The sequence below is a fragment of the Pinus tabuliformis genome, chromosome X (assembly GCF_031772625.1).
Source record: "Pinus tabuliformis cultivar Carrire ecotype Pingquan chromosome X, CPIR1, whole genome shotgun sequence".
NCBI classification, from domain to species: domain Eukaryota; kingdom Viridiplantae; phylum Streptophyta; class Pinopsida; order Pinales; family Pinaceae; genus Pinus; species Pinus tabuliformis.
This window is the reverse complement of record NC_142308.1, coordinates 1,121,928,828-1,121,939,471: the sequence shown is the minus strand read 5'-3', so window position 1 is coordinate 1,121,939,471 and position 10,644 is coordinate 1,121,928,828.

Below are 10,644 nucleotides of genomic sequence, written 5' to 3'. Positions count from 1 at the left end.
GGTTCGTCCTCTTACAGACAATGCATCTCCATTTTAGCTCTCCATATTTTTTAGTCTCATCTCCTCCGACAACAAGGATGAGACTATTTCATCACACTTCAAGATAGTTGTATTGCTAGCTATAGCAACAACTAGGTTATCCCAGGAATCTAGTAGAGACCACAGGAAATTGATGCACTTATCTTCATCTGAAATTTTTATATCAACAAATATCAACCGGCGTACCACAATATTAAAGGCGTTCAGACGCTCTGTCACCGAGTCTATGTCCTTCATCCTCAGGTTATATAACTTTTTTCCACAGGAACAATTTGTTCACCAGAGACTTAGATTGGTACAAAGTCTCTAATTTGTCCAATAAATTCTTCATTGTAGCTTCCCCTGATACATTCAACAATGTTGAACCTGAGAGACATAATTGTATTGTGCTCTTCACCTTCCGATCTAACTTTGCCCAGTCTTCTACCAACATTCATGTTGGTGTTGTGCTTGTATCTATAGCAATTCACTGATCTCGGTCCACCAACAGATCCTCCATCTTGAGCTTCCACAGCACAAAAATCTAACTATTAAATTTCTCAATCTCTATCTTTCCACTATGTGCCATCTTTTTTAACCACAAGAATTGATCCCACATATCTCCCACTGAACAAGGTCTACCAAAAGCCTGAACAAAACCCCTCAGAAACAAAGGTGTCCCATTAAAGTCGAAACTATTCTGATACAAAATGTAGGTTTTAATCCTGTACAAAAATTACCTTCAAACAAATTCTTAAAACATAAAAATAATGATGAGAACATAAAACAAACATACACACATATTTTCCCTTGCATCCCAAAACCAGGACTACCAGATTGATATTTCTTTATATTCCTTTGAATGTTACAATATATATATATATATATATATATATATATATATATATATGTGTGTGTGTGTGTATATATATGTGTATATATATATATATATATATATATATATGTATATATATATGTATATATATATATATACATATACATATACATATATATATATCTATATATATATATATATATATATACATGTTGAAGCATTCATAAACCCCAATCCACTAGCTATTGATTAGAAAATAACCATAGTTCGTTTGATCGGATCTACAAAATACCATGAGCATAAAACTATCATGCCCAAAGCCATGCGTAAAACTGCAAAAAATAAATAAATAAATAAATTGGGACACTGCCCGAACCCTGAAAAATGTATTTTTGGGCCATTTGTGGAAAGAATATAAAAAATACCCAACAGGAACACCATACTCGGTGTCTAATGACACTTATAAACCAGTTAAACACATGTTTCCCATGGAGCATTATAACATAGCTCGATGCGGCATTTACATCATATCATATTGTTGAGACTATGACCATCATAACTTGAACACCATACCACTTATTAGAGCTTTATAACACAAATTGATGTGGTATTTACGTACATATGCATATATAGACATAACCAAAACACAACATTAAAACATATATCAGAATACATCCACTCAACTAACGAATAGAGAACGATACATAGTCTGCATATGATCAGCCATCTCCCATGTAGCTTCATTGAGCCCAAAGCTCTTCCACTACACTTTAACTTGCTCGATTGCTTGATTTCAGATCATGAGAATATTTCGCTGCAAAATGCACCGAGGTTCCGGTTGGAATTCACCTTCTGGTTCCACCTGGAATACAAACCATTCAATCACATGATCAACATCTTTCACATACTTCTTAAGCAATGGCACATGGAAAACATCATGGAATTTCACTGTTGGAGGAAGTTCAAGTTGGTAGGCCAGTGGTCCAATCCTCGCAAGGATCTAGAAAGGCCCACAATATTGAGGTGTTAGCTTCACACATGATCCAATCCTCAAGGAACTCTTCTTGGGCTTGATGTACAAGTACACATGTTCCCCAACATGAAACTCCTTAAATACCCCATGTTGATATACATATCTCTTCTGCCTATCATGTGTTGCCTTTAGATTCTTCTTGATAACCTGCATTTCTTATTCTATCTCAACCAACATGTCCGGTCCCATTAATACCCTATTCACTATATCACTCCAACTTATGGTAGTATTACAACTCCACCCATAAAGTGCCTCAAATGGACTCATATTCAGGGACTTTGTTGGTACCCTTCATCAACAGTTTCAAGAAATTGAGAGATCATATCCAGGGCTCATATCTAAAAATTCCCTTTAAATCAGCTAAGGAATGAAATTGTCAGACCCTAGAGCCATGGCAGAAGGTCTCAAGTTAAAGGCACTGCTCACATGACCCCCATTGGGCAAACGCAGTTAGGCAAAAACGAATTTGTGTACTGACGCAAGTGATTAGTTAAAACTTGCGCAGTTTCAGGGTGGATCTTCGTTCTTCCCCCCCCCCCGACCACCCCCTGGAAGCATTTTTGGGGGGGTTAAATTGCGTAGAAAATAAGAAATCCCCCTCCCCTGGAGTTGAAAAGTCAGATCGGTGGGCCCACCAATCCAACAGCCCAAATTCATCCCGAGGGTGAGCGCTAGACTCAGTCTTCCACTATCGTACTTGTCGAAGGATGGTGGGAACCACGCACCACGTCAGCCAACCCAGTGTCACCAATTCAAGCGAGCATGAAGTTTAAAAGGTAAATGGTAACTTGACTACCTCTGGTCCCATCCCATTGTCCCGCATCATCGCTCGATCTCACCCAGTCATGTGTCCCTCCCATGATGTTATCCCACGTCAGTTGATCATTTCCCCCTCTTCACTTATATAAAACCTTCCCACCTTGCATTTTCAAACATTCCTATCAGCTCCCGGTATAAGCTCTCCCTCCACTCACCTCTTCAAAACGTCGTTCAAGCTCTCAGCCTACCAGGAATCTGCTCACTACATCATTTTCGACCCACTCCATGACATCCAGGTAACCAGTCAGTCCCTTCCACCTGTAGGTCATTCAAATATTTGTAGAACATGAATAAGGCATTTGCTAAGACCCCCAAGGCTCGTGAGGCCAAACCCTCCTCCAATGTCAACCCTCTCATGGACACGGAGGCACAAATTGTTGAGCCCTCATGTTCTTACCATCTTTCAAACCTCCATTTCAACTTGTATTGTAGCCACATCAGGGGAGAAGACCCATTCCAGGTAGTCAACTCAGGTTTATATTACCAAATCACGCCCTCTGTGCACCACTTCCCTAAGTTCATCTCTTGGTTGACTACAGCCTACATAGAGGAGAAAAATTTCTTTGTCTCTTCTACTGGGGCCAAAATCCTTGAAGTAACCCCAGAGCTTATTCAAAAAGCCCTACTTTACCCTAGCTCTCTTGAACCCCAACATTTCATAGAAACCACATTGGTTTACCATTACTCCACCCTTGTAGTTGATGAACAACAATCCTTCCTGCAAATGGTCCTAACCCCTGGCCTGCAGTCTTTACCCATTGTTGAGTGTTTCCCATAGCCATCTTTGCAGAGCCCATTTAGCCTATTTTAGCCCTAATTGCTCATATGTTGGGGGATGATGATGCCAATATTGATACTAAGGCCACTTTGGGTTTCCTGAGGCAAATGATGTAGCCTGATCATTTATTTGACATTCCTACCTACCTATCTGGGGCCATAAGATTCCAGCTGCACCATTTTCCTACCACATCCTTTTTCAGATATTATTCATTGTTGTTCAATTTGTTGTGTACACTCATGTGGATGATATTGAGTGTCTGAGCATCAACTTGGTGGTCGGTAACAAGCAGAGGAAATCCGTGTTCGACTAGGATGTGGTTGTTAGGCAGAGGCTAGATTTTGATGGTTATTCCTAGTTTATATCTTCTTATATGGCCATTTCCTATAATATTACCCATGGTGTTCCCTTACCCCTAGAATTCTCCCTCAACAAAAAGAAATTCTCCAGCTTAGTAAGGACAACAGGGTATGGAACTGGTATCTTTTCGAGAATTACATAGAAATCAAGGTCTATGGGTGTGAGATCCCTCCTTACCACTTACCTGTGTTCATGCCCATGAGGATTTTTGCTCTGGAATTCATCAGACAAAGCCTTAATGTGGACCAAGTCCATTTTGTCCCTGCAAAAAAGGGATATATGTTTAAATTGGGAAGGCATGTGGGGCCTTTTATTGTCAATTCTAGACAGGCTTTCAAAGTAGTTGAAGCATTACTCAAAAATATGAATTTTTACCTAGGGGATGTCTAGCATTATGACCCTCATGGTGTCATTTCCTAGAGAAGGGAGAAGATCAAGGCTTCAACTTATGAGCATGAACCTAGGCCTAAGATCGAATGGAAAGCTAACTTTGATTCATGGCCTATGAACATAGAGATGGAGATTGAGGCTCCAACAACCAAGGACAAAGCACAAAAGAGGATCGTGGACCAAACTGGAGACATCGAGATGGAGGATGTACACACAGTTAAAAGGGAAAAAACCCAAGAGGTAGAAGAAGAAGAGCTTGAAACCAGGTTAGTGGAAATAAGGCCAGACCAACCAGGTTTCCAAGTGACCTTGGAGGATCCACTACAAACTATTGCCTCATCCTCTTCAGAGATAGCCATTTTAGGTGAAAAGGGAAGTGCAATTACCACTAAGTCAAGCTGGCCTGCTAGAGAGGCCATCGAAGAAAGTAACAATAAAGTGAGGGAAGAGATCCAACAGCAAATGGCATCTCATTCAGTTCCATATCAGACTAGATTGTTGGTTGCTATGGACTTAGAAAGGAATCAAATGAAGTTCTCACTACAACATCCACTGGCATAGTCTTTGCCTTCAGGTTCTCAGTTCAAAGCCTTAGATGTTTCTCTGGATTTGACAAGTGTTCCCCTGCCAAATAAGATAAATTTCCATAGGCAAGTTGGAGAGATGCTATACAGTGAGCTCAATAGGAACGCAATGACTATCAGTAAGGTTGAGAAGCTGCTGGAAAAAGTTGCAGCCAAGTTAAAGCAAGAGAGAGCCAACTCTAGGGCTCTTCACATGCAGAATGAGAGCTTCAAAGAGCTGATCGTGAAGCTAGGTGTGAATCCTGAAGACAAAATTGCCTTCAAAGCCCTCCTTCAAAGTTCCCAAACAGAAATCCAGGAGCTAAGGCATAAACTGAAGATGTCAGGTAGTGAGCATGTGCAATCCAAAGAACTTGCACAAGTGGAAGAAGAGAAGGAAATCCTAGCCAAAGAGCTCATTGAAAGGAATAATGAAATAGTAGCTCTCAAGCAGCAGGAAACAGAGCTGAAAATAAGAATAGACACACATATTTGTGCAATAATTGTACCTAAAGATCCTCAAAACCCCACTGAACAGCTCACCAAGACCCTCACTAAACTCCAACTTTCAGAAGGGGAGCTTAAAAGGGTGAAGAACGTCTGGATGTTGCCCAGAGAAGCCTAACGTAGAAATAGAAGCAACTAGAGACTACCAAGACAAATGTAGACATCATCAATAAGAACCTACATGCAGCAAACCAAGAGATAAGGAACGCTAAAAGGAAACATGTCTCTGCTGCAAGCCAAGCAACTGGTCTGGGATGAGATCATTGAAGAGATAAGGAACAACTGGGAGTACATAACCTTGATGGATGAATAGAGAATTGTAATCAAAGATTATGAAGGCTTCATCTTGTCAGCCAAAGAGGATGGAGAAAAGAACTCCCAGATTGCCAAAATGTTCATTCAGTTTGTGAATGAGAGACCACTCAGTGAGTTGAGGCCCATAGATGTGGTAGACAGAGTGACTACTATCATGGAGATCTCTAAAGTTGTCCAGAAGGAGGAAGCTAGAGTCAAAGCTGAGGAGTGCCTAGAGGTGGTAACAAAGGATGTGGCCACTTTTAATGTTGAGTTTGAGAGGATTATCAGAGTAGGGTTACCCAGTTGTTGGGACTTTGGGGGAGTACTAATCCAATGGGAACAATACAGTCAAAGACTAGTGGAGGCCAAAAGCAAGGTAGATTCTTCCCATGAGAAGACTTCCACTCTGAAGGGTAAGACCGTGGTTAATTACTTGAAGAGGGATTTTCAACTGTTGGGGATGGTAAAGACCTTGTTTCGTCCTAGACTAAATTACACAGGTCTGACCAATCTTAAAATTGCATATCAACGATTCTTTCGGGCTCCTCTACTAGCTCCACCACTGTGGAAAATATGTGAGTAGTTTGTCAACCCTCTTATGCTCCAAGTCATCAAACCATCAAGGCTACCTCTGCAACCTATCTATCATGACTAGAGATATTGTAGATCGTGTCTACCATAACACTTTAATTTCATGTTTTATGTAAATATTTTTATTTTCATTCAATTATAGTTCGGTTAGTATAGTTGTGTTATGGATCACGTTGATATTTTGTTATGATGATCCACTGTGAGAAATCAAGAAGGAATATTTTGTAATGGGCTCTCCCTCTGAGGCCCTATAAAAACAGTTTTATGATATAGAACCAAGGGTTGAGAATTTTGGTTTTCCAATAAAGAAGTCTTTTATACTGTCAATGAAATGTATGCTATGTGGAATATTAATACAAATTTTTGGTGATTCTAACTCATCTAAATCTATAGCATGTGTTATTTTTTATGTTGTTCCATATGTCTCACTATTCTTCTTAGATTACATGTAATAGTAGTTATTGGATATGTTTTCATGAATGTATGGATTCATCTAAGTTAAATGTTGGTTACATATGCCTATATTGATATGAAATATAATCCTTAAAATGCACTCCATGTATCTTAACATTCCACTTAAATCTTTGTCTCATCCATTTCACGTTGAACTTTGATACACAAAATTCTTAGATTTAATCTTTGTATATTGATTTTCTCTCTTACTCAAGTCTTCTACCAAATCTACTACAGTGACTAATAAGTTACAAGTTATGTGATGTTGGTCATCGAGAATCTAATACTAATACTTCTATGAGAAAGAGTTTACATCTGGCTTTGCATTTCCCCTCTTAAGGAAGGTTTTGAATCAATTTTATCTCATGCATATTAAATACTAAGTGTGATATGAATTTCTAGCAAATCTTTAAGACACTTATCAAGATGTCCTAGGAACTGGTCTCTCCTCAACCCAGGGGTTTTCTCTAGGAACTACAATAGACTCTTGATACCCATTATTGTATGCAAACTCTACCAATGGAAGATACTCTTCCCACTTCTGTTGTCAATGCATAACATGCACCCTCAACATGTCCTCAAGAATCATGTTGACCCTCTCTATTTTTCCATCTATCTATGAATGATAAGTTGTATTGAAGGCCAACTTTTTCCCCAAACCTACAAACAACTCTTTCCAAAACTTGGAAGTGAACTTGGCATCTCTGTTAGATACAATCTTCCGATGAATACCATGTAACCTCACTATCCACCTGATGAAAATATGAGTTATGTCACTAGTTGAGTTCATGAACTTATCTGCGATGAAATGAGCTACCTTAGTGAACCTATCAACCACAACCATAATAGAATCATGTTGCCTAGATATCCTTGGAAAACCTGTAATGAATTCCATGGAAATAACCTCTCATTTCCACTCTAGAATCAGAATTTGTTGTAATAAACCACCTGGGTGATTACACTCTGCTTTTACCTACTGATAATCTTGTTTAGTGTGTGTTAAATTTTTTCCACGACTAACCGCATGCACTGGGGGCGTGAGCTACCCCTGTTTGTTGCATCGGGCATAGCAAGGGGGTCACAGGGGGGTTTTAGGGGGGCAATAGCCCCCCTGTACAGGGTCGAGAAAATAAATAAACCTATATCGGCTGGGCGGACCTACCTGTTGTAGCATTTTTTGGTTTCGGTAAGTTAGAATAAATTAGTCCAAAAAATGAAAATATTTTTCAAAAAATGTTAAGCTAAGATATGGACAAAAAAAAATACTGAATAAAAATGTTAGGAAATATTTTGATAAATATGTCCATATCAAAGAAAATGTTAGAATAGATGCCCTCAAAAATGAAGGCAAAAATAAAATGTTAGGTTAGAGAGAAAAGCAAAACACAAATCATGAAAGTGTGCAAGTCCAAGTGCCACTACTTTTTACTTTATTATTCAAAATAATGGTTGTGTGCAACCTGTCACCACAACCCATGATACTCAAATAGTTTAATATTGACTAGTTCATGCTTTAAATTCCATGTGTATAGTTAGAGAATAAAGATCTAGCCAAACTGTTTAATCTCGGTAGATCGGTAGTTAGGTAGAGAATAATAAGGAGCTCATCAGTTTAATCTGAGCCCTCCGATGTTACAAGGTTAGAATTCGATAGTTTGTTTTTCAAAAGAAAAGGGTTTGCTAGCCTAAATGCACCCAATTAAGTGAAGAAAAAAATGTTAGGATAAGTAAAGGGCAGGTAGAAGAAAGGTTGCAGAAGTACAAAGTTGATTGAAGCATAAGCACGTTTATCATGTGTAATCCAATGTTTCAATGTGTAGAAGTAGTTATGAAAGTGAAAAGATGTTCACAAGTTGATTTGGTTAACTTCCCCTAATTTCATTTCATCCTCCACTATATACTTACAAATTTCCTCATTATCCCATCATTTCCTAAGAAAATACCCTTTCCCTTGATTTTCACCCTTGCCCTTTGGTTTCACACATTTTCCTAGCAAATTACCCTCCAAACTCATTCCCCTACCCAAAAACCCTTTTTTCTTAGTGTGAAACCCTTTCCGTTGAAAAAATCACTTTCCCCTTATTAATTTCCCTATTTTTCCTAAAAAACCCATAAATACCCCTTATCCTAACTTTTATTCCCCCCTCTGTGTTATTTAATTAAACTCCGCCATTCATGTTTTTCCCGACAAAACCCTTTTAACCCATAAAACCCCTTTAGCCTAAGTTTTGTCTCCCTCGGCTTTATTTTAATTAACTCTACAATTCACCATTTTCCCGGTACAAAACTCGTTTAACCTACCCCGCCGCATTTAACCCTAGTCCCATTTTATTAAACCCGCATTATATTCAATCCCCTATTTATTCATAAATTAATTACAATTCTTTGTAATTAACCCCCCGTGCCCCGGGAATCTCCACCCGATTTCCCTCCGTGCAGCTTCACCGTGCGATAGTCGTTAGATATTTCACCCCCGGATCTAATGACCCACATCCATATCATGCACTCCTGATGTCCGGCAATTAAAAGCCTGAGAGCACGCGAGATTCATGGATTTGCTCGGGCCCCTTTTTGCTACGTGGCAGCACTAGGTGAACTCGCGTGCTCTCATGAAAAAACCACCTGACGGCCAAAAGCAGGTGCGACAAACCTTAATACCACCTCCCCACTTAGGCCGAAACCATCCACTATTCACTTATCGAATTCCGCGCCAAATTTTAAACTTTACCCGTTAAAACGCCAAAGACCCTCGTTTTCGCTCTTTTCGCCCGTTTACACAGTGAAACCTGCCTAACCCTTCCTGCGCCACCTTGAACATCTGCAACTCAATTCGACCACCGATTACCTTCCAAACACTGCCAGGACTCTGTCCACAGACCTCTCAGCTCAAATAAAGCCATTTATCTCCTTCCTGCAAACCTGTGTTTTCATTAACTACTGGTTTATTTTTTTAGGTGATCATATAAGAACTGGACAAACAATTTTTATAATAGTTAAAAACCTATTTGTTCCAGATTCTCAGGAAATGTATTCAAATGGTTTTCCTCAACAGAAGATTCCATACATCAGCACACCAGAAGAAATCATTTACACAAAGGCAGTAAATGATAAAACAGAGATGAAATCATTTTCACCAGCAAATAGTGAAAGATTCATACTAGCAACTCTCCAGGACATATTTTACTGCTTGTTACTTATGTCTTATTGTAAAAGGTAAAAGTGAAAAGATAACAAAGCAATAAGGTGGAAGAATTCACAGTAATTGTTAAAACAGAGCATTCATGGTAAAAGACTAAACAGAGGAGGCAGATAAAGTGTATCAGATGAAAGGTCATCAGTAAATATGACATCCAGCGTGAAAATCAAACAACATTCAGCTTTTGGAGGAACAATCAGCCAGCTTCAACAATTTTTAGTTTTTTCAGTGATAGTCACCAACAGCTCAGCATCAAAATAGTGTCAGATCAACTAGCAGTCTTTATTTTGATTTTATAATAATCTGTTTTTGTAAAAATAGTTTAGGATATTTTCTTAGTTCTACTGTTGTATAAATAACTCTCTTCACAAGTTATTAAGGGTTGCACCCTTGATGAAGCATTTCTAAACATTTGATGTACTTGACTTTTCTGGAACCTTAATACAAAGCAAAGGATTATGAATTCTGTTTTACACAGTTTGTGTTTCTTGTAAGTTTTTCCAGTATTACTCATTATGTTTTTCTTCATATTCTTATGTCTTACAGAGATAACCAGGTAGGAATAATTGTGTTTCAATCTATTCCTATAAGCTTTTGAAGTGATAATCTATAAAGAGAATGAATTAATGGACTGTCTATTTAATTAATTCCCTCTGAATCAATAAATCATCAGCATCTTTTGTAAGCTTAAGCATATTATCTTAAACCTTCTGAACATAGGTCAGAGGTTTTCATACTTATGATTATTTAATTTTCAATTTGAAAATTGTGATAATCATATTTTTTTTGTTTCTGCTCACCACC